General features: G+C 42.4%; 2 long non-coding RNA genes across 2 annotated transcripts in view; one reads left to right on the top strand and one right to left on the bottom strand.

The window, feature by feature from the left end:
* LOC132500085 (uncharacterized) overlaps positions 1-21,757 on the top strand; it is a 169,271-nt gene extending 147,514 nt beyond the window's left edge. Inside the window, exons 4-5 of the long non-coding RNA XR_009533969.1 lie at positions 16,454-16,699; positions 18,178-21,757. This is a non-coding gene — a long non-coding RNA (uncharacterized LOC132500085). The remainder of the gene's footprint in view (positions 1-16,453; positions 16,700-18,177) is intronic.
* LOC132500086 (uncharacterized) overlaps positions 1-22,277 on the bottom strand; it is a 148,838-nt gene that overhangs the window by 29,154 nt on the left and 97,407 nt on the right. Inside the window, exon 3 of the long non-coding RNA XR_009533970.1 lies at positions 12,282-12,353. This is a non-coding gene — a long non-coding RNA (uncharacterized LOC132500086). The remainder of the gene's footprint in view (positions 1-12,281; positions 12,354-22,277) is intronic.

The following is a 22,277-nucleotide window of genomic DNA, read 5'->3' as shown; positions in this document are numbered from 1 at the left end:
CCACATAGTTTCCAGTGAAGGAAAGAGAGCACAGAGGAATTTAGAATCAAAAGGACATTTTGTGGTTCATCCTGAAATATTACCCACTAAAGATGGGAAATATGAGTGGCCACTCTTTCAGTTTCTATATTATAGTGGTCCTCATTTTTGTTTGGTTCATCTTTAGGCCCCTAGAACTAATTCCATCGGGGGAGCTGGGGTTCAGGGACCAAACGTGTCTGGCCTCTACCCAGCAGCACCATATTTCTATGAATTTTTTTCCCTGGAATTGTCCACATGAGGTGTCTATCCCAGACCCAGTGGACTTCTAACTGGACCCTCTGTTTCCCTAAACTTAGATGGCAGACTGAACATCAAGGTGATTCAGTGATAGAACCACGGGATGGGGAATCAGAAAGAAACCTCACAGACCTGCTAAGAGGCCAAACATCAGCTCTAAACCGGCATTTGTCATCTTGCGCAGGTCAGTTATCCCTCATAAGTCTCAAGGCCCTCACTTGTCAAATGTGGACATTAGTTCAGAAAGCCCCAGATCTTGAGGGTTACATGATATAATGTACAGGCAAGTTCTTTACACATTTTAAAGTGGGACATGGCTCTGAGCGGTTATCCCATCTTGTACTGTTCTCTGATTTCATGTATTTCTCCAAGGAAGAGGCCGTAGCTTCTCATTTTGTCTTCCCTGATGCATCTTTCGTTCTAGAGATGCTAGGGGACAGAGAGCAGAAATTATACAACTAAACTGTCATACGCATCCAGATAGGTGCTAAAATCTAAATTTGGTGTCCCCTCTTAACTCCTCACAGGGCTTGCTGCAGCCATTTGCCACAGCTGACCACTGAAAAATCTTATTTTGAGAATACATGGCTAAATGGAAATGCTTTGAAAGTAGGACTATTAGGCTGTAGGGAAACTTAGAAAAGACAGAGACTTTCTGATGTGGGACTTAGAGCCAGACACACAGCATATACTCTCTTTCCTTGGGAGCCTTAGATATTTTGCTTTATTTGGTCCCTTGTATACAGCTGCTCAGGACACAGTTCTCTTTAGGGGCAAACACAGCTGAAGGATGTACAGTCTTCAGAAGACAGCTGGGAGACAAAACCTTATGAGATCACGTCACCCTTTGCCTCTTAATAATTGAGCAACATTATGGTCATCCCCTGTTATACAAGGGGCGTTTGTTCCAGGACCTCCAGGAACACCAAGTCCGCTGATGCCTAAGTCCTTCATGTAAAGTGGAATAGTACAGTCATCCCTCTACATCCACGGATTCATCATTTGTATATAAGGATATATAATTTGTATATAAGGAGGGTTAGCTGTATATAATTTGACATGTTTGTACACTATTTTTTAACCCATGTAACAGGTTTTTTTTTTTTTTTTTTTTTTGTGGTACGTGGGCCTCTCACTGTTGTGGCCTCTCCCGTTGTGGAGCACAGGCTCAGCGGCCATGGCTCACGGGCCCAGCCGCTCCGCGGCATGCGGGATCCTCCCAGACCGGGGCACGAACCCGTGTCCCCTGCATCGGCAGGCAGACTCCCAACCACTGCGCCACCAGGGAAGCCCCTCTGTAACAGGTTTTTAAGGGTACATTATTGTTGACTATAGGTACAATGTCGTGTAGCTGATCTCAAGAGCTTATTTTTCTCGCTTAACTGAAACTTAACACCAATTGATTAGTAACTTCTCATTTCCCCTTTCCTTCAGCCCTGGCAACCACCATTCTACTCTTTGATTCCAGACATTTAACTCTTCTTGAAACCTCATATAAGTGGAATCATGCAGTATTTGTCCTTTTCGTGACTGGTTTATTTCACTTGGCAAAACGTCCTCCAGCTTCACCCACATTGTCACATATTGCAGAATTTCCTTCTTTTGAAAGGCAGGATAATATTCCATTGTATGTGTACACCACATTTTCTTTATGCATTTATCCACTGATGGATATTTAGGTTGTTACCATATCTTGGTTATTGTGAATAGAGCTGCAATGAACATAGAAATGCTAATATCTCTTCAAGATCCTGATTTCAATTTTTTTGATAAATATGCAGAAGTGGGATTGCTCTATCATACAGTAGTTCTATTTTTAATGCCTTGAGGAACGTCCATACTCTTTTTCATACAGCTACACCATTTTGCATGCTCACCAGCAGTTGTATAGTTGACCCTTGAACAACATGGGGGTTGGGAGTGCTAACCCCATTTCCCACCCTGTTAAAAATCCACCTGTGACTTTACAATTGGACTTCCTATCTGTGGTTTTGCATACAGATTCAACCAACCTCAGATCATGTAGTACTGTAGTACATATTTATTGAAAAAAAAATCTATGTATTAGTGTACCTGCGCTGTTCAAACCTGTGTTGTTCAAGGGTCACCTATATACTGTATTTTAATGGCTATTATATTCCCCTGGTTCAAAGGTGCTTTGCCCTTGGCTAACCATCTTCCAGAAGGAGGCACCAGAAGGTACCTCTAAATGTGTTTATAACTTCATACTTATAAGCTTCTTTTCTTCCTTTTGCTGTGATAGATAGACTCAGCTAGAACTGCCAAGTACAAAGAAAAAACTTCAGCAAGAATGAAGTAATCTGAGTCTCTGACCAAACCTGCTAAATATTAATTAAAAGTGGATGGTCACATAATTTTAAAAGATGAAGTTTTTAAGAGCTCTGAGCATAAGACATCTGATCTCACTCTTTTCTTAAACACCATGGTAGACGGACAATTTTAGCAGAGAGAAGAAAGACTCAAAATGGTAAAACTAGCACTTCCCATTTGCAAGGTGCTCGTACTTTTACACCCTCTATATTCATGAACTCAATTCAGTAATTCTCTCAACATCCTTCAAGGTAGGGACACTTATGATCTGTATTTTATGGAAGCTGATTAATGGAGAAGTGAAGGAGCATGCCCACATCACATAGACAGTAACTGGCAAAGCTAGACTTTCCACCCAGGGCCTGTCTCTATAGCTGGTGCTCGGAACCACTGCTTTGTCTCCTTTGTAATAGGTGAGTAGATCTGCGATCCAGGCAGTTAGAGGGGCTCTCCACCCCTGTTAGGTTGGGTAACTGAAGACTCCTTTGCAGACTCAGACCCATGTGGCAACTGAGTCAATCCTGAGGAAAGCGAGAAGCCCATTAGCAACTCAGCTGCAGTAGGTGAATACAGAATTATTTGTGCTGGCACAGACCCAGTGTCCCTGGAGTGAATCCTGACTGTCCCCTGCCATCAGTCACAATTTGACCTTTCCCTGATCTTTGCTCTATTGGCCTTGGCAGCTGGATGACGCTTCAGCTCAATTCTCCAACCCGAATTTTATATCCCTGAGACTGGGACCGCTCTGAATTCCAACCAGCTTCTCTGCAGCTCTGGGTTTGGCCTAGCTTTTGCAAGTCTTCTCAGGATGGAAGGTGAGAAAAATCAGATCTTTCTCTCAATGTCCTCAGCCACTGACTGGGATTCTGCTATGAATAGCTTGGAACCACAGTTAGCCATTAATTATCCTAGCTGCTCACAACCTACCATAGCCATTTGGCCCTACTGATGGATCAGTTAACTTGCTCTGACAATGTCTTACAGATGAATGCTAGTATAGGAGGCCCTCCTATAGCTGAGGTTAGATTTTTCAGCTTTTGTCACAGCTTGCCTCATGCTCTGACCTGCTTGAATTAGGATAATTCCCTTTATACAGAACCCCGGGGCAGAGGTACTGTCAGTTCTGTGCAGCTACTCAAGTTCCACAACCAGGACCAGCCTGGAAGACTGTGAAGCCAGAGATCTTTTATGCCACCTGGTGCCCTCACATTACCCAGATACCCTCACTCTCTCACCCTTTCCTTACCTCTTCTTTCTCATATGTTAGGGCCCAGCTGGTAACATTAGTCACAATGAATTATTCAGGTAAACCGCTCAGAGACAATGCAGAGGATTATGAAGGACTCAGTGGACAATGCAGCAACAAAAGCATTTTTAAAGTTAGAAAAAAAAATCAAACCAAATGTTTGCAAGGAAACGAACATTAGCAGTATTCCTTTAAATTTATAATATACCTTCTTTGTTTGTATGTTTTGACCACTTTCATCACCATACAAAGATATTACTGACTATTATTATTGACTCTATTCCCCACACTGTACGTTTCATATCCATGATGTACTTATTTTGCACCTGGAAGTTTGTGCCTCTTCATCTCCCTCACCTGTTTCCCTCATCCCCTCACCGCCTCTCCTCTGGCAACCACCTCTTTGCTTTCTGTATCTATGACTCTGTCTCTGTTTTGTTATGTTTGTTTTGTTTTTTAGATTCCACATATCAGTGAAATCATGTGGTATTTCTCTCTCTGACTTATTTCACTCAGCATAATACCCACTAAGTCCAACCATGTTGTTGCAAATGGCAAGACTTCATTCTTTTTTTGGCTGAGTAGTAGTGCATTTTATATATATAATATATAAACATACATCTCACATCTTCATTCATTTATCGATGGACACTTGGGTTGTTTCCATATCTTGGCTATTGCGAATAATGCTGCAATGAACATAGGGGTGCATGTATCTTTTCGATAAATATTCTTTTGGATTTTCTTTGGATAAATACCCAGAAGTGGAATTGCAGGAACATATGGTTGTTCTATTTTCAGTGTTTTGAGGAACCCACATACTGTTTTCCATAGCGGCTGCACCAATTTACATCCCCACCAACAGTGTCTGATGATTCCCTTTTCTCCACACCCTCGCCAATGCTTGTTATTTCTTGCCATTTTGGCGTGGTTTATTATGCACCAAAGCTGACGGATGGATGCATGTTATCTCATTTGATCCCCATGATTGCCCTACAGTGAGAACAGGACTAAGATGCTTAACTTTTAAGTGGCAGAGCCAGGAACAGGACCTGGGTAGCTCCCAACTCCTAGGCACCTGCGTTCTCCAACGTACCCCCCTCTGCTTCTCAGTCGGCCCGAGGAGTATCTGGTGAGATGGAGTGGAATAGTTAAAACTCGATTGGAAAGAGCTTTAGGGATAACCTGTACTCCTCTCTTATCGCACACTTGAGGCATCTGAGGCCTGGGAGGCTTTGCCTAGGTTCTTAAAGCTCGGAAGGTACGTAGCAGGGATGCTGTCCCCAGGTTTGTCCCTCACTCTCCTTCTCATGCCCTCCGCTTCATGAACCTCTCTACTCCACCTTCAGGCCCCCCAAAATTCACTGTCTTAAAGCGAGATAGTGACAGTAAGGTGGTATGGTGGTGGGGACATTTTAGGTTTATGACAAGCACGAGTATTGTTTGTGTGTTTGATGTGGGCTGCTGCTTTTAGAACTCTGACATTAACAAGAGGTAGCCAGCTGCCTCTTTGCCTGCCTAAAGTTTACCTTCAGCAGTGGATTCCCCTTCTCAGAGAGAGCAGATGGCCTCCTTCTAGAAGCACATTGCTGCTAACAGTTTCTCCCTGTTGTTTAGCAGTAGCGCTGCCTAAAAGCCTGGTGTGAAGGAACCTCTGGAGAAGAGGTACCTCTGTCCAGAAAAGGAAAGGGAAATAGACCCTGATTTTAGACAAGTCACACACAGGGGCATACAGAGAGCAGAACTTAACTCTACTGTGGCCTCCTGGGCAGAGGGCTGCCACTTCTACATCTTTATTTCTTTTCATCCCCATAAAGACCTTTCTTTGCCAATCTGTTTGTATGCAAACAGCCATCCACCAACCTTTGGGGTGCAAGTAAAGCACCTCAACCTTACCCCCGCCTTGCCCCAAGCCTGAACAGAGGCCTGGAAATGGGGGGGGGGTGCCATTATGAACCATCATTTTTCCTCTGTTAGTGTTGATTTGCAGCCCTTCCCTTTCAGGTCTACTACTTTAGGTATATTGTTTCTATTCTGTGAAATGTCTCCCTTTAGAGAACTGTTTCTAAGAAGGTAATTAGATAGGCAGACAGAAATAGGATGTGCAGTAATGAGAGCAGGCTGTATGGTCTGGGAAGCTTTTTCATGCCTGTAATGGGGAGAGGGCAAAAGCAAGATTACTGGTGTTTAGTCAAGTGGCAGGTACGACTGTCCCTTTCTCCTTATCAAATGACAACCCTCTTGTTATTCCATTTCCTGACTTTGAATTCTTCCTTTTGTAAAGTTATATACTAACTGGAGAAATGGAACACCTTACATTGCCATACATAGATATGGATATATATAATTTTTTTTTAAATAAGAAAATAGGGGAAATGTACTTGACTCTTAATCGCTTGTTTTTTTTTCTAGAGCATTTCTTTTGTGGTTCTCCTTTCTGAGTCTTAGGTGGCTTATCTGTGTATCAAAAGCATAGCGAGAGGGAGAAGGGGAAAAGCAAGACCATGGCCCGGGGGATTCAGGCAGCAAGATAAAGGCTCCTTTCCTCCCCCCACTGAGGGAGGAAACAGGAATTGATGGGGATGGCCTGACTTTAGCCCTACAGAGACCTTTATTTTATTTATTTATTTATTTATTTATTTATTTATTTTATTATTATTTTTTCTTCGGTACTTGGGCCTCTCACTGCTATGGCCTCTCCTGTCGTGGAGCACAGGCTCTGGACGCACAGGCTCAGCGGCCATGGCTCACGGGCCTAGCCGCTCCGCGGCATGTGGGATCTTCCCGGACCAGGGCACAAACCCGTGTCCCCCTGCATCGGCAGGTGGACCCTCAACCACTGCGCCACCAGGGAAGCCCTGATTCAGGGTTTTATATCATATTTTAAAAGACCTTCCCCTTGCAAGATTATTTTTAGAATCAACAGTATTTTTCTAGTGTGCTTATAATTTAAGTTTATATATTGATTCTCCATAAATATATTTTGATGGCAGAGGTAGAGATCTAGCTAACCAAATGTTTTGGGACTGTTCAATCATTTAAAAGTGCAGTTACCTTAAAAATAGCCATGATTGGGTCAGTGGTGACAACTGAGTGGTGTATCTAGCATAGCTTTGTCTTGGGGAATTCAAGTTTGGTGTTAGTCAATTCAGATATTGGTATAGGCAGCATCACTTGCTTCCTCCCAGCCTCTGACTGTTCTGTTTCTTCACGGATCAATTGCCAAGCTGCATGCACACATGCTCTTGAACTTTAATTAAAGTCGGGAAACCTGGGTTTTAATGCAAAATCTGCCAGTTTGCACGACTTTAAGCAAATTACTTCTCAGAGTTGCAATTTCTTTTTTTACAAAACGAGGATATGAGATGAGGATGTCCAAGAGCTTTCCAGAAATAAAATCGTACCATCCTATAATGTCTTCCAGTTTCCACTTCACATCTACAGATATTATAAATAATCCACAGTTAGATAGCCTGTTGGAATCTGAAAATTATGCAAACTGTCTTCATCCCCTATATTCCTCATCCCCAAAAGAGCTTTTACTTTTGATGCTCCCTCTGCCTGGAATGTTTTTCTTACAATTACCTACATATTTCTTGGCCTCTCTTCCTTCAGGTCTGTGATCAAGTGCAACTCTGAGTTCCCTGGTGGCCTAGTGGTTAGGATTTCGGGCTTTCACTGCTGTGGCCCAGGGTTCAATCCCTGGTTGGGGAACTGAGATCCCGCAAGCCGTGAGGCACAGCCAAAAAAAAAAAAAACAAGACAAAATCCCAAATGCAGCTCCGGCAGAGAGGCCTTTGCTTACTACCTTAATGCCATATCAAGCTCCACTCCCCAATCTGTTCTTTTCACTTTACTCTGCTGAAGTTTTTTGTATAGAACTTTTTTTTTTAAACATCTTTATTAGAGTATAATTGCTTTACAATGGTGTGTTAGTTTCTGCTGTATAACAAAGTGAATCACCAATTGTATAGAACTTTTACTACCTGACATATTACATATGTACATATTGTTGTATCCCCAAAATAGTATGTGTATCAGTCAGGTTTTGCTGCAGCAACAAATGGCCCCAGCACCCCAGTGGTTTGCAACAACAAACATTCATCGCTTGCTTATGTCACACGATGGCTGTGGATAGGCTGTAGCATTTCTTGGTTCTTCTGAGCTCACTCAGGCTCAGCTAGGCTGGCTTCCACTTCAAGACTTGAGTTGAAAAAACATTCTTTCTCTAGGATATACTGTCCTTATGGTGAAAGGCAGGAATATAAATGGAAGCAGAGCCAAAGCAGGGAATCTCATTTAAAAATTCTGCTCAGATGTGACAGTCACATCTGCTCATATTCCATTAGCCAAAGCATGTCATGTAACCAAGCACAAAGTCAAAGCATGTCATGTAACCAAGCATAAAGCCAAAGCATGTCATGTAACCAAGCACAAAGTCAAAGCATGTCATGTAACCAAGCACAAAGTCAAAAAGGCAAGTAGAATATATGCTCCTCTCACAGGATCAAGGCCAAGTCACCTGACAATCAATGGGGATCTAATTAGATGCAATAATCCTATTGTTAAGGACAATAATCCAATCTATCAAAAAATATAAATTTCACAACTTGGTTCTTTTTCTGTAGTATCCCTAAGGCCTAGAAGAGTAGGCATTCAACCAATATTATTTGATGGATAAAAACACAATCCTTTCGGGGCTTCCCTGGTGGCACAGTGGTTGAGAGTCCGCCTGCCCATGCAGGGGACACGGGTTCGTGCCCTGGTCCGGGAAGATCCCACATGCCGCGGAGCGGCTGGGCCCGTGAGCCATGGCCACTGAGCCTGCGCGTCCAGAGCCTGTGCTCCATGGCGGGAGAGGCCACAGCAGTGAGAGGCCCGCGTACCACAAAAAAAAAAACCCACAATCCTTTCATCCTTCCTAGCTCCACTCTCAACAAACCCCCACTTGGCTTTACCCTCACCACCATGGCCTTGGTGTGGCAAAGAGAGATTAGATGGATGGAATAATCTTTTATAGTCCTTGTGGGCCAGTGATTATGGGATAATGAAAGGCACTTTCAGCTTTGAAATGAAATGCCTGTGTTTTATGGGGACTCCTTAAACAATGTGCTTTTCTCACAAATTTCAGCATCAGTATTGACAAGCTGCTCATTTCATGTCGGAGATATGGTGGCACCTGGGGCCTGCAGCATCACTGCCACGGCCAATTCTACCACCCTCACCCTGCTCCTTTCCTGCTCGCTTGGCATCGGTCTCTCCTGAGACGGAGTGGAAAGCAGACACTGTCAGGCTGGGCAGACAAAGCCTCGCTCTTCTTTCCCCCAGTGACGCAGAACAGCTTTTTGGATAAGTGATTTCATGATGGCATTTCAAAGTGAAATATATGGAATACCTAAATAATTATGTTGCCTCTTGACTAAACCACTAAGCCTGGGTATCAATAGTGGCTAGGAGCTTGTGTCCTGGAGTCCAACAGACTGGTTTTAAATTCCTGGTGTATTTTTTAGCTGCTTGATTTTGGGTTTGTTACTTCCTTCTCTAAGCCTCAGTTTTAAAATTTATAAACATGTCAATAATGGGGCATTATGAGAATTTAAAAAGCGATGTTTTAAAGTGTTTAGCATAATACTGGCACACAGCAAGCACTTAATAAATGACATTTGTTATTTCCCGTAGTACTTGAATATGTAGTGACTCGTAGTCTCAACATTACCCCGTCTTATCCATGAGGAGGAAAAGAGATATGAAATACGAAATACGCTCAATGCTACACATTCAGGGCTGAAACTCAGTCTTCTTATCATTCCTCTGTTCTATGAATCCAAATGGTAGAACAGACAGAACTGTATTAAAACGTTTATCCAGTTCTTTTTATAAATGTGTGATGTGAGGCTTCCGTCCTCCACCCACCCTCTAGGGCTATTTCCCAGAGTAGATTCACTGGACTCTGGCTTCTGAGACTGTTAATAGTTGCTCCAGAAGAAAGGGTCTATGATCAAACAAGTTTAATGGTAGATTTAAAAGGCTGAGCAGTTTTCTTTTTTTGCAGAGCCTTTACTATGCTAATGTTCATCCTGAATCTCCAAGAGGGAAATGCAGAAGAGACTATTTCCCATTTTTTTAAATTAATTAATTAATTTTATTTATTTTTGGCTGTGTTGGGTCTTCGCTGCTGCGTGCAAGCTTTCTCTAGTTGCGGCGGGCGGGGGCTACTCTTTGTTGTGGTTTGTGGGCTTCTTATCGCAGTGGCTTCTCTTGTTGCAGAGCATGAGCTCTAGGTGCGCAGGCTTCAGTAGTTGTGGTGCGCGGGCTCAGTAGTTGTGGTGCACAGGCTTAGTTGCTCCGCGGCATGTGGGATCATCCCAGACCAGGGATCAAACCCGTGTCCCCTGCATTGGCGGGCCAATTCCTAACCACTGTGCCACCAGAGAAGCCCTCCCATTTTTATTTGACCACAAAATCCTGTCTCGGCCATTCTTGCTCCACAAGGAGAGAGCCTCCTGCAGGACACCCTTTGTGAAACACTCCAAGGGCGGCTTAAAAGTGTCATGTCATGCTAACACGACACAGATGTAGAAAGACATAGAAGGCACACTAGGAACTGAATGTATTAAACAAGTGCAAAAATGAAATAGGTAAATAAAAACTCTATAGACGCCGATTAAAACTAGATTAGTGAGGTCATTTTGTAGAGTGGCAAGTTGAGTGATGATGTGCATGATGAGATTGAGTGAAACCAAGGGACACTGACTTCATTCCATGTGGCTTTGACTTTGGACAACAATGTCGTCAGATTTCCCAATGGTGAAGGGTGTTTTTTCTAGGTTTGCATCCCTCGTATTCTCAGCCATAATGATTGTTCATATTTAAGTCTGGCAGCTTATCTAGCTTTTCCCTATCCTTCAAATCCTCCTAGCTCCTGGCATTTTGCCCTTAAAATTGAATGAGTTCAGTGCTCTGATGTTACAGCAGCCAGACTCTGTTTGGAGTTGCAGAGCCACTGTCACCAGTGACTTAATGGAGATTCGATACATTCACTGCCTAATGAAGCATAGGCCTCTGTATACATAAAAAGAAAACTGCTATGGATTTCTTTCTTTCTCTAGTTTCCGTTTCTTTCAGATAATATTCTCATGTTGTCTCTGAAAGAAATTAAGGATGTATAAGTAGCCAGATGCCCAAGTCAAAAATAAGAAACTTTGGGGACTTTCCTGGTGGTCCAGTGGTTAAGACGTAGGCTTCCAATGCAGGGGGTGTGGGTTTGATCCCTGGTCAGGGAGCTAAGACCCCACATGCCTCACAGCCAAAAAACCAAAACATAAAAATACAGAAGCAATATTGTAACAAATTAAAGACTTAAAAATTTTTTTAAAAAGAAAAAAAAGAAACTTCATAGTATTTTTTAAGTCTATCAACAGCAAAAGCCTTTTTACTGTTTGAGATTATTCAAAACAGATTATTCGCCTTGATTCTATCAATAACCAGCTAAGTAGTCAGTACGTATAGGCATTATTAGCCCCACTTGACATTGAGTTTTAGAGAAACAAAGGTAGTTCCATGGAAATTGCATCCTTAGGGTCTCTTCTTCTCATGAGTACATGAGAAAGTAATTGCCTTTTTTTTTAAAATAGGTGTTTCTTTTAGAGTTTATGTTCTTTAAAATTATCACAGTCTCACAAACCCTGAGAGAACTAAGTATAATGTCAACGTGAGCCAGTCATATGTCATTTTTCAACTAAGGAGAGTGAGTTTGCACAGCATTTGCAAGCAGGATATTTTAAGTGTGTCACAAGCAGAAGTGGTTAACTGACTCCCAAATTATAGCTCTAGAATCTGTCTCAAACTTCACATCCATTTATTCAACTGTCTGCTGGATATTTCCACTCAGATGTTCCAGGGGCACCTCAGACACATGTCAAATATTTAACTCAACAGCTCTCTCCCCCTCCCATGCTCTTCTCTTGTAGCCTTGGTTGTAGCAACCACCTTGAAGTCTTGATCTGTCCCTCTTCCTTAGCTTAATAACAGGGTTAATTACCAATTTCCACTGCTTTCCCTTAAACTTTGCTCCAGTCTCTTGTCCATCCCTTTACTCGTCCCTTTACTCATGTGGAGCCTCAACCACGACCTAGAGGCTAACCTCGCTGCTTTTGTTCTTGTCCCCTTCGGACTTCCCACACACTGATAATTGCTAGAAGGACTCATTCAAAACCAGACTGGATCATATCATTCACCTGTTTGCAAGTCTTCATTGTCTCCTTGTCTACTCCTAATGGGAGAAAGTCCCGGCTTCTTAGCACAGCTCACAGGATCCTCTGTGTGTGGCTTGACTTGACTCGTCTCCTGCTCCCTGTCCAATAATTATTGTTCCAGGAACCCTGAAATACTTGTACTTTGGCACAGAAGCCATGTTGTTTCTTACCTCTCTGCTGTTCTTTGTTTATGATCTTCTCTTTCATGTAATACAACTCCACTCTCATCTCTTCATTTCCTCCTAAAAAAAAAAAAAATCCACCATTTTAAAGATCTGTTCAGGAATCAAGAGTTCTAGCAATCTTGCATGGCCTCCTGTCTTCCCCAATCCACCTAGATCACATGAGGCTTTTCTCATGATTACGCTTATGATTATCTGTGAAAATCGAAAATGCTGTGCTTGCTACATTATGGAATAGTTAACCTGATGTGTGCCTGTCTCCCCCACTGAACTGGGAATTACTTGTAGGGAAGGACTGAGTCTTAAAATATTTCTGTTTCTCAACACCTGGCACAGGACTCGGCATAAAGTAGGCACTCCATGAATATTCCTGAATTGAATAATTATTCAAAGGCATCAGTCACTTTTAGAAATCTTTCTGTAAACCTATATGAGAAAGCATTTATTGGCAACAACATGACTTACAAAAAATAATGTCCAACTGAAAGACAGTTGATAAGTGGGCATTTTGGGGAAGGAATCTAAAAGTTTTGTGACATTGGAAAAGCTCCAGATCTGTGTGATGATTGTCTCTACAAGAAACTGGATCATAGTATATCTACCCTTGCAGAGGAAGTTTCTGAGCACTGGGGAGAGACAACTGTGCATCTGCAATGAGGCTGGGAATGTCTGCTTCTCCCTGCCTCGATCAACTTGGGTACCATGTAAAGAAGAAAAAGAAGTCTTAGTCTCTTCTACTCTTTTTCTCAATCTCTCCCCCGCCCCCTTCCTACTCCTCAAGTGCACCTCTGTTGGAAAGGGGGGCAGGGAATTTGCAGTTTTCTCACAGGTCCAATCCATTAAATGGTCTTACCTCTGAATATCCTCATTGTATGTAATGAGAATTTTTGGACATTTTTCTGGCAAGAAGAGAGTAAGACCCTTTAATGTAAATGTTACTCATGCTCTAAAATGTCATACTGTCCTTTTAGCTGTTCCCTTCTTTTTTGTCTGTGTGGTTTACTTTCCCCTTTAAAGAAGCATTTATGAAGCCTGTGCTATGCCTCTAGCCCTGTGGAGGATATGAAGGAAATACAGGGCTCTGGCTCTGTCCACAAGGACCCCAGACGCTCTGGGTGGGGAGAAGACACAAACAAGCATGTGTGTCAAATGTGCTACATATAATCAAGCTTGTGGGCCTCTCCCTTGGTCCCTGTCATCAGGATGCAATCTTTTCCTTTGCTCTGTTAAACTGATGAAACTCAAATGCTGACCCATGTACAAAAATAGAATAAGGAGCCAACTGTTATTGCTATGTTTCTGTTTCTAAATAAAAATTATAGAAAATTCTAGCTCTTGGGCTCCCCTGACCTCCATTTGTCTATACCAAGGTAGGGCTACCATTCTCAAAGACATATATGTATGTCCCAGTCCCACCTTAGATACACAGCGAGTATTTATTATTCTGCAGCTTCTGATTTAGCCCTAGGGATGCCTATTGCCTCTGTCAAATGCTACATCTTTATAATGTATTTATCCTTTGCCTTTAGTCTTTGCACAGCTTAACTATTACTGAGATGCTGCAGCTTTTTAATTTTTTTAACCAGTGTTCATTATAAGAACTGGGCTGTGGGAGTAGCTTCCTCTGTGCCTCTTTCTTCCCCTTTTTCCAATCAAGTCTCCACCTTATCCCATTTACTTCTTCTGGATGCACATTGCCTCCCTGCCCATACAACTTCAGTGATTCCCTGTAGCTCGCCACGTCAAGTCCTCAGTCTGGTGGCCACAGAATGCCTCTGTCCAGACCCACCTACCTGTTGGACTTCCTCTTCTTCTTCCTGTTCCCAAACTCAATGCATTCTCATCCCCAACTGTCCTGAAAACCCGCTCATCCCTTACTGTTGCCCTTACTTTGCTCTTGCTGTTCTCCTCCACTAAGGTGGCCTCCCTCCTACCCACAGTGCAGCAAGTAGAGAAAGAGATTGGACATTGCATGGATGCAGGGAGAATCTCAGTTCTGCTTCCTCAAAACTCCTGTCAACTTGGGCAAGTTATTAAGCAATCTTGTTTCAAAATCCTCATAGAAAATGAGGATCATAATAGCTTCCCTGCGTTACGAAGATTAAAGGAAATATATATGTATTCCTCTCACCCTGTTATAATGCTCTGCTGATTCTCTTCATTGTACTTATAAAATCTTATACTACAGTGGGAATCAAGGTACATCTTCCCTTTCTTATCCATATCTGACCCTCAATTCAATTCTAAGTTCTTGGAGGACTGAGACTATATGTTACCCATCTTTGTATTCCTCCAGAAAACTGATCAGAGTGTCATAGCTCTGGAACTACTGGCTGAAACTTGGAGATTTTTGTTTACTTAACTTTTCATAGCTGTAGACAATTCCCGGAAAGATTTAAAAACAAATGAAATGATAATCAAGTTACTTCAACCTCAAAGAGCCACAGCATTAGAGTCATTATTAATAGTAGTCTTTGAGGCCTGACTGCCTAGTTTAAAATCTTAGCTCTGACATTTGCTTGCTGTATAACCTGGTGCAACTTACTTTCTGTCTCTGTGACTCAGTTTCCTCATCTGTCAAGTGGGAGGTGGGATAGTAATGATGCCCACCTCACAGGGCTGCTATGAGGGTTAAAGAAATTAGAACATGCAAATTCACTTAGAGAAATGCCTGGCACAAAATCAAAACTCTCTAAGTGTTAGTCATGACTATTATTAACATTTGGGTTGCTTTTTCTATGTTGCTAGTTAAAATACAAGGACTTTTGAGGTTGCGTTGTGAACAGTTGAATTGGTTTGAGAGTATAATTCCTCTTTAGTTTCGCCTCTTCCGCTCTTCTTTTGTGGGAATCTGGATCTCTCCATAGGCTTTCTCCATTTCTTCCTTGGAAAACCTACACCTCTACAACTTGTTCTGATACAAAGACAACTGATTGGTCTTCTTTAGAATTGTGCCACTATGATTAGGAAATTCTATCCCCTACTTAAGTGTTAGCTCTTAACTTCCTCTTTTACTATGGTCCAGATTTCATAGTGTTTGCCCAGTGTGCTTGGTACTCTGTTTATTTCCTTGCTTATGTTTATCTCCTTATATAACAGAGTGCACTAAAGGACCTACTTAAGTCTCAGTTTTGGCTAAGAGCCCAAGGCAAATGATAGCACACTACAAAGTGAGGTGCATGGTCCTCACCTGCAGGACCCACAAGGAGGAAGTCGTCAAAAACCAGTATTTTTCAACTCTTAGCTGAACATCTATCGTTAGCCTTTAAAAAATTAGGACAACAATCCCAAATGTGCTGGGATCCCCAGTTTTGTCCCTACTCCCCGCAATAAGCATGAAGAAGGAGGACCTATCCTTCATGCTACTAAGCCTAGGGCAAGGAGAGTTTCCAGGTCTACTCAGATTCTCTGGACCTTGAGTAGCCCAGGGGACTGGTGTCTGGCTCAGACCTTAAGAAACCTAAAGGGCGTGTGACTCTGGCAGGCTGCTCTGAGAGCAGCGTGAATGAATGAGAGAATTGCATCGTTACAACCTAAGCTACCAGAGGTTATTGGAGGCAAGATGTATGACTGTTTCCATGGGCCAGATGTGGGCATAAATGAGAGATAGGGGGTGACTTTTATTAGATCAAGTTCAAGACAGCTGCCGATAGGGTGAGGAGGCCTTCCTTGGCAGGTAGGAGCTGGAAGGGTACCACAAGATGCCCAGTGCTGAGGAAGGACATGAGCAACCAGAGTAGAGAGGCAGTGTTTAATCAAGGGGGTGGTAGACAAGAGATCTTCAGAAATATTGTGTCCCCAAACTGGATCCCTAAAAGTGCCCTCTGAGATTAATGAGTCAGTTTTAAATACTTGCCAGGTCCAGAGAGCACCTGTCCCAGACAGGGCCAGTCTAGTCATATTTTTGTTGACCAATTATCCTTTGCTCCAACCCATAGGCTCAGGAAGCATGGAGGGTGAGAAGAGGAAAGAGGGGAAAAACTAAGGCAGAGATAGAGAGATGAAGAAGCCGTTCCTACCCTTTACCATTGTAGATGCTCCCTGTAGCCGGTTTAAGTTTGCCAGAGAGGAGAAAATTTAACTTTGGATGAAGACCAACTTTTCACTACACTGAGCTGGAGAAGTTAATTATTGAAATGAGACAGTTTTTTTTTTTTAAGTTTTAGATATCAGAGGACTTCTAATTATCTGAGAATGACCAGAAGACCCCTGGAATCTGTCTGCATTTTCATCCAAAGGGACAGGGAAGAACTTGGCTTCAGGAGTGAACAGCAAAGACACCAGCAGAGTTGGTTTTGGATGAAACACTTGAGCTCTACTTGTCAAATGTTAAGATTACATTTGTTTTCTTGAAGATGGATTTTTTTCCTCTTTTTTATTCTGTCTTCTTTTTGATGACTTTTGAGGTAAGGGATTGAAATTAAAATGTCTTTACCAACTTCAGGTAGCTAGATCAGTATGTAAAAGCATACTGTGATTAAAACATCTCTTTAGTTATTTTCAGCAAAGGGAAAGCATAAAAGAATTTTAATAAAAAGCTTTTGAGTTTTTAGGTTAAGAATGAGAGAGATACAGCTATTTACTACCAGTTGAATTCTATAAAGAAATAAAAAATTAATTTAATTCTTTGAAAATTTTTAGAATAGATTTGAATTTATAGAAAAGTTGCTAAATAGTACAGGGAGTTCCTTTATACCCCACACCCAGTTTTATCTATTATTAACATTTTCTATTAGTGGGGTATATTGGTCACAATTAATGAACCATTATTAATGAACCACAATTAATGAATACATTATTATTAGCTAAAGCCCATATTTTTAATATTTTAACAAAATCTTTAGTTTTTATCTAATATTCTTTTTGTGTTCCATGATCCCACCCAGGATATCACATTACATTTCATAGTCATGTCTGCTTAGGATACTCTTAGCTTTGAGAGTTTCACAGATTTTCCTTGTTTTTGATGACCTTGACACTTTTGAGGAATACTGGTCAGGTAGTTTGTGGAATGTCCCTCTACTGGGATTTTTCTGATATTTTTCTTATGATTAGATTGGTGTGACAAGTTTCTGGGAGGAAGACCACAGAGATATAGTGTCATTCTCATCATATAACAATGATCTATATTGTCAATATGACTTATCACGTTGATGTGAACTTTGATCACCTGGCTGAGGTACTGTTTTTCAGGTTTCTCCACTTCAGTTTAGTCTTTCCCCACCCTCTGCCTATACTGTATTCTTTGGAAGAAAGTCACTATGTACAGCCCACACCTAAAAGAGTGGGGCATTATGCTCCACCTCCTTGAGTGTAACAGTAAACTCTGCACTGGGAGTTTTTCCACTCTCCTCATTTATTAAGCCAATCATTTATTTATATTGATATGAACTCATGGATATTGATTTTATACTTTGGGTTACAATCCAATACTATATTGTTTATTTTGTTGTAAACTGTTCCAGCTTTGACCATTAAGAACTCTTTCAGTTGGCTCATATGTTCCTTCGAAACACCCCCATCATTGTGGGCTTTTTATTTTCGAGAACTTTCTCACTTTCCTGTACTATAGATTCTCCAGGCTCATATATATATTACCTGCCCCAATCCTAGAATCAACCATTCCTCCCAGGAGCTCTGGTTGCTTTAATTGGAGGATGGTATTAGAGACCAAGATCTGGGTGATAGCTGTGCTTGTTGCTACTGGGATAATATTTTTTCAAGTATATTTGACATTATTCAATAAATATTTATTGAATACCTCCTAGTGTGAAATACAGTATTATGCATTGGAGAAGTGTAATTTGAGATTTCCTGACCACTGCCTACACAGCTGGAATTAAAATCAGCAAAGCTCACCTGTTTAACCATTGTTATTTTCCAGGGGAAAAGTGTTATGTGATAGGAAAGAAGTTGAAAAGGAAAAAATAAACAGAGTCCCCACTGAAGAGGGCGGAGGAGTAAGACATGGAGATCACCTTCCTCCCCACAAATACATCAGAAATACATCTACATGTGGAAAAACTCCTACAGAACACCTACTGAATGCTGGCAGAAGAACTCAGACCTCCCAAAAGGCAAGAAAATACCCACATACCTGGGTAGGGCGAAAGAAAACAGAAAAAAACAGAGGCAAAAGAATAGGGATGGGATCTGCCCCTCTGGAAGGGAGCTGTGAAGGAGGAAAAGTTTCCACACACTAGGAAGGCCCTTCACTGGCAGAGACTGTGGGTGGCGGAGGGGGGAAGCTTCGAAGACGCGGAGGAGAGCGCAGCAACAGGGGTGCGGAAGGCAAAGCGGAGAGATTCCCGCACAGAGGGTCGGTGCTGACTGGCACTCACCAGCCCGAGAGGCTTGTCTGCTCGCCCACCGGGGCGGGCAGGGGCTGGGAGCTGAGGCTCGGGCTTCGGTCGGAGCACAGGGAGAGGACTGGGGTTAGCTGTGTGACCACAGCCTGCAGGGGGTTAGTGTGCCACAGCTAGGTGGGAGGGAGTCCGGGAAAAGGTCTGGACCTGCCGAAGAGGCAAGAGACTTTTTCTTCCCTCTTTGTTTGCTAGTGCGCGAGGAGAGGGGATTAAGAGCGCTGCTTAAAGGAGCTCCAGAGACGGGCGCGAGCCGCAGCTAACAGTGCGGACCCCAGAGACGGGCATAAGACGCTAAGGCTGCTGCTGCCGCCACCAACAAGCCTGTGTGCAAGCACAGGTCACTCTCCACACCGCCCCTCCCAGGAGCCTGTGCAACCCACCACTGCCAGGGTCCTGTGATCCAGGGACAACTTCCCCGGGAGAACGCACGGTGCGCCTCGGGCTGGTGCAATGTCATGCCGGCCTCTGCCGCTGCAGGCTCGCCCCGCATCCATACCCCTCCCTCCCCCCGGCCTCAGTGAGCCAGAGCCCCCGAATCAGCGACTCCTTTAACCCCGTCCTGTCTGATCGAAGAACAGACGCCCTCAGGCGACCTACACGCGGAGGCGGGGCCACATCCAAAGCTGAGCCCCGGGAGCTGTGCGAACAAAGAAGAGAAAGGGAAATCTCTCCCAGAAGCCTCAGGAGCAGCAGATTAAATCTCCACAATAAACCTGATGTACCCTGCATCTGTGGAATACCTGAATATACAAAGAATCATCCCAAAATTGAGGCGGTGGACTTTTGGAGCAACTGTAGACTTGGGGTCTGCTGTCTGTGACTGATTTGTTTCTAATTTTTATGCTTATCTTAGTATAGTTTTTAGTGCTTGTTATCATTGGTGGATTTGTTTATTGGTTCGGTTGCTCTCTTCTTTTTTTAATTATTATTACTTTTTTATTTTAATTTTTAAATTTTAATAATTTTATTTTATTCTTTATTTTGTTATTTATTATTATTTTTCTTTCCTTTTTTCTCACTTTTCTTCTAAGCCGTGTGGCTGACAGGCTCTTGGTGCTCTGGCGGGGTGTCCAGCCTGAGCCTCTGCGGTGAGAAAGCCGAGTTCAAGACATTGGACCACCAGAGACCTCCCAGTCCCACATAATATCAAGCAGCAAGAGCTTTCCCAGAGATCTCTGTCTCAACGCTAAGACCCAGATCCACTTAACGGCCAGCAAGCTCCAGTGCTGGACACCCCATGCCAAACAACTAGCAAGACAGGAACACAAACCCATCCATTTAGCAGAAAGGTTGCCTAAAATCATACTAAGTTCACAGACATCCCAAAACACACCATCGGACACAGCCCTGCCCACCAGAAAGGCAAGATCCAGCCCCACCTACCATAACACCTAAGGAGACAAAAGACCCGTCCGTATACAGAAAACTACAAGACACTGAGGAAAGAAATTAAAGATGATACAAATAGATGGAGAGATATACCATGTTCTTGGATTGGAAGAATCAACATTGTGAAAATGACTCTACTACCCAAAGCAATCTACAGATTCAATGCAATCCCTATCAAACTACCACTGGCATTTTTCACAGAACTAGAACAAAAAGTTTCAAAATTTGTTTGGAAAAACAAAAGACCCCAAATAGCCAAAGCAATCTTGAGAACGAAAAACGGAACTGGAGGAATCAGGGTCCCTGACTTCAGACTATATTACAAAGCTACAGTAATCAAGACAGTATGGTACTGGCACAAAAACAGAAAGATAGATCAATGGAACAGGATAGAAAGCCCAGAGATAAACCCACACACATATGGTCACCTTATCTTTGATAAAGGAGGCAGGAATGTACAGTGGAGAAAGGACAGCCTCTTCAATAAGTGGTGCTAGGAAAACTGGAGAGGTACATGTAAAAGAATGAGATTAGAACACTCCCTATCACCATACACAAAAATAAACTCAAAATGGATTAAAGACCTAAATGTAAGGCCAGAAACTATCAAACTCTTAGAGGAAAACACAGGCAGAACACTCTATGACATAAACCACAGCAAGATGCTTTTTGACCCACCCTCCTAGAGAAATGGAAATAAAAACAAATAAACAAATGGGACCTAATGAAACTTCAAAGCTTTTGCACAGCAAAGGAAACCATAAACAAGATGAAAAGACAACCCTCAGAATGGGAGAAAATATTTGCAAATGAAGCAACTGACAAAGGATTAATCTACAAAATTTATAAGCAGCTCATGCAGCTCCATAGCAAAAAAACAAACAACCCAATCCAAAAATGGGTGGAAGACCTAAATAGACATTTCTCCAAAGAAGATATACAGACTGCCAACAAACACATGAAAGAATGCTCAACATCATTAATCATTAGAGAAATGCAAATCAAAACTACAATGAGGTGCACCTCACACCAGTCAGAATGGCCATCATCAAAAAATCTACAAACAATAAATGCTGGAAAGGGTGTGGTGAAAAGGGAACTCTCCTGCACTGTTGGTGGGAATGTAAATTGATACAACCACTATCGAAAACAGTATGGAGATTCCTTAAAAAATTAAAAATAGAACTATCATACGACACAGCAATCCCCCTACTGGGCATATACCCTGAGAAAACCATAATTCAAAAAGAGACATGTACCACAATGATCACTAGAGCTCTGTTTACAATAGCCAGGTCATGGAAGCAACCTAAGTGTTCACTGACAGATGAATGGATAAAGAAGACGTGGTACACATATACAATGGAATATTAATCAGCCATAAAAAGATATGAAATTGAGTTATTTGTAGTGAGGTTGATGGACCTAGAGTCTTTCATACAGAGTGAAGTAAGTCAGAAAGAGAAAAACAAATATCGTATGCTAACACATATATGTGGAATCAAAAAAAAAAAAGGTTCTGAAGAACCTAGGGGCAGGACAGGAATAAAGATGCAGAGGTAGAGATTGGAGTTGAGGACACAGGGAGTTGGAAGGGTAAGCTGGGACGAAGTGAGAGAGTGGCATGGACATATATACACTACCAAATGTAAAATAGATAGCTAGTGGGAAGCAGCTGCATAGCACAGGGAGATCAGCTCCGTGTTTTGTGTCCACCTAGAGGGGTGGGATAGGGAGGGTGGGAGGGAGACGCAAGTGGGAGGAGATATGGAGATATATGTATATGTATAGCTGATTCACTTTGTTATAAAGCAGAAACTAACACACCATTGTAAAGCAATTATACTCCAATAAAGATGTTAAAAAAAAGGAAAAAGAAACTCCTGGATTTAATAGATAATTATTGCAAGGTCACAGGATACATGGTTACTACACAAAAATCAATTCATTTCCAATATACCATCAAAAAACAATCGGAATTTAAAATTAATAAACTTGAAAGACTCAAAAAGTGGAGAGAAAGGAAACAGTCTAATTAGACATGGGCAAAAGACATGAAGATACATTCATCAAAGAAGATACAGGGCTTCCCTGGTGGCGCAGTGGTTGAGAGTCCGCCTGCCGATGCAGGGGACACGGGTTCATGCCCCGGTCCAGGAAGATCCCACATGCTGCGGAGCAGCTGGGCCCGTGAGCCATGGACGCTGAGCCTCTGCGTCCGGAGCCTGTG

The sequence above is a fragment of the Mesoplodon densirostris genome, chromosome 12 (assembly GCF_025265405.1).
Source record: "Mesoplodon densirostris isolate mMesDen1 chromosome 12, mMesDen1 primary haplotype, whole genome shotgun sequence".
NCBI lineage: Eukaryota > Metazoa > Chordata > Mammalia > Artiodactyla > Ziphiidae > Mesoplodon > Mesoplodon densirostris.
The sequence above is the reverse complement of the archived record's forward strand: the minus strand, read 5'-3'. Positions and strand labels throughout refer to the sequence as shown.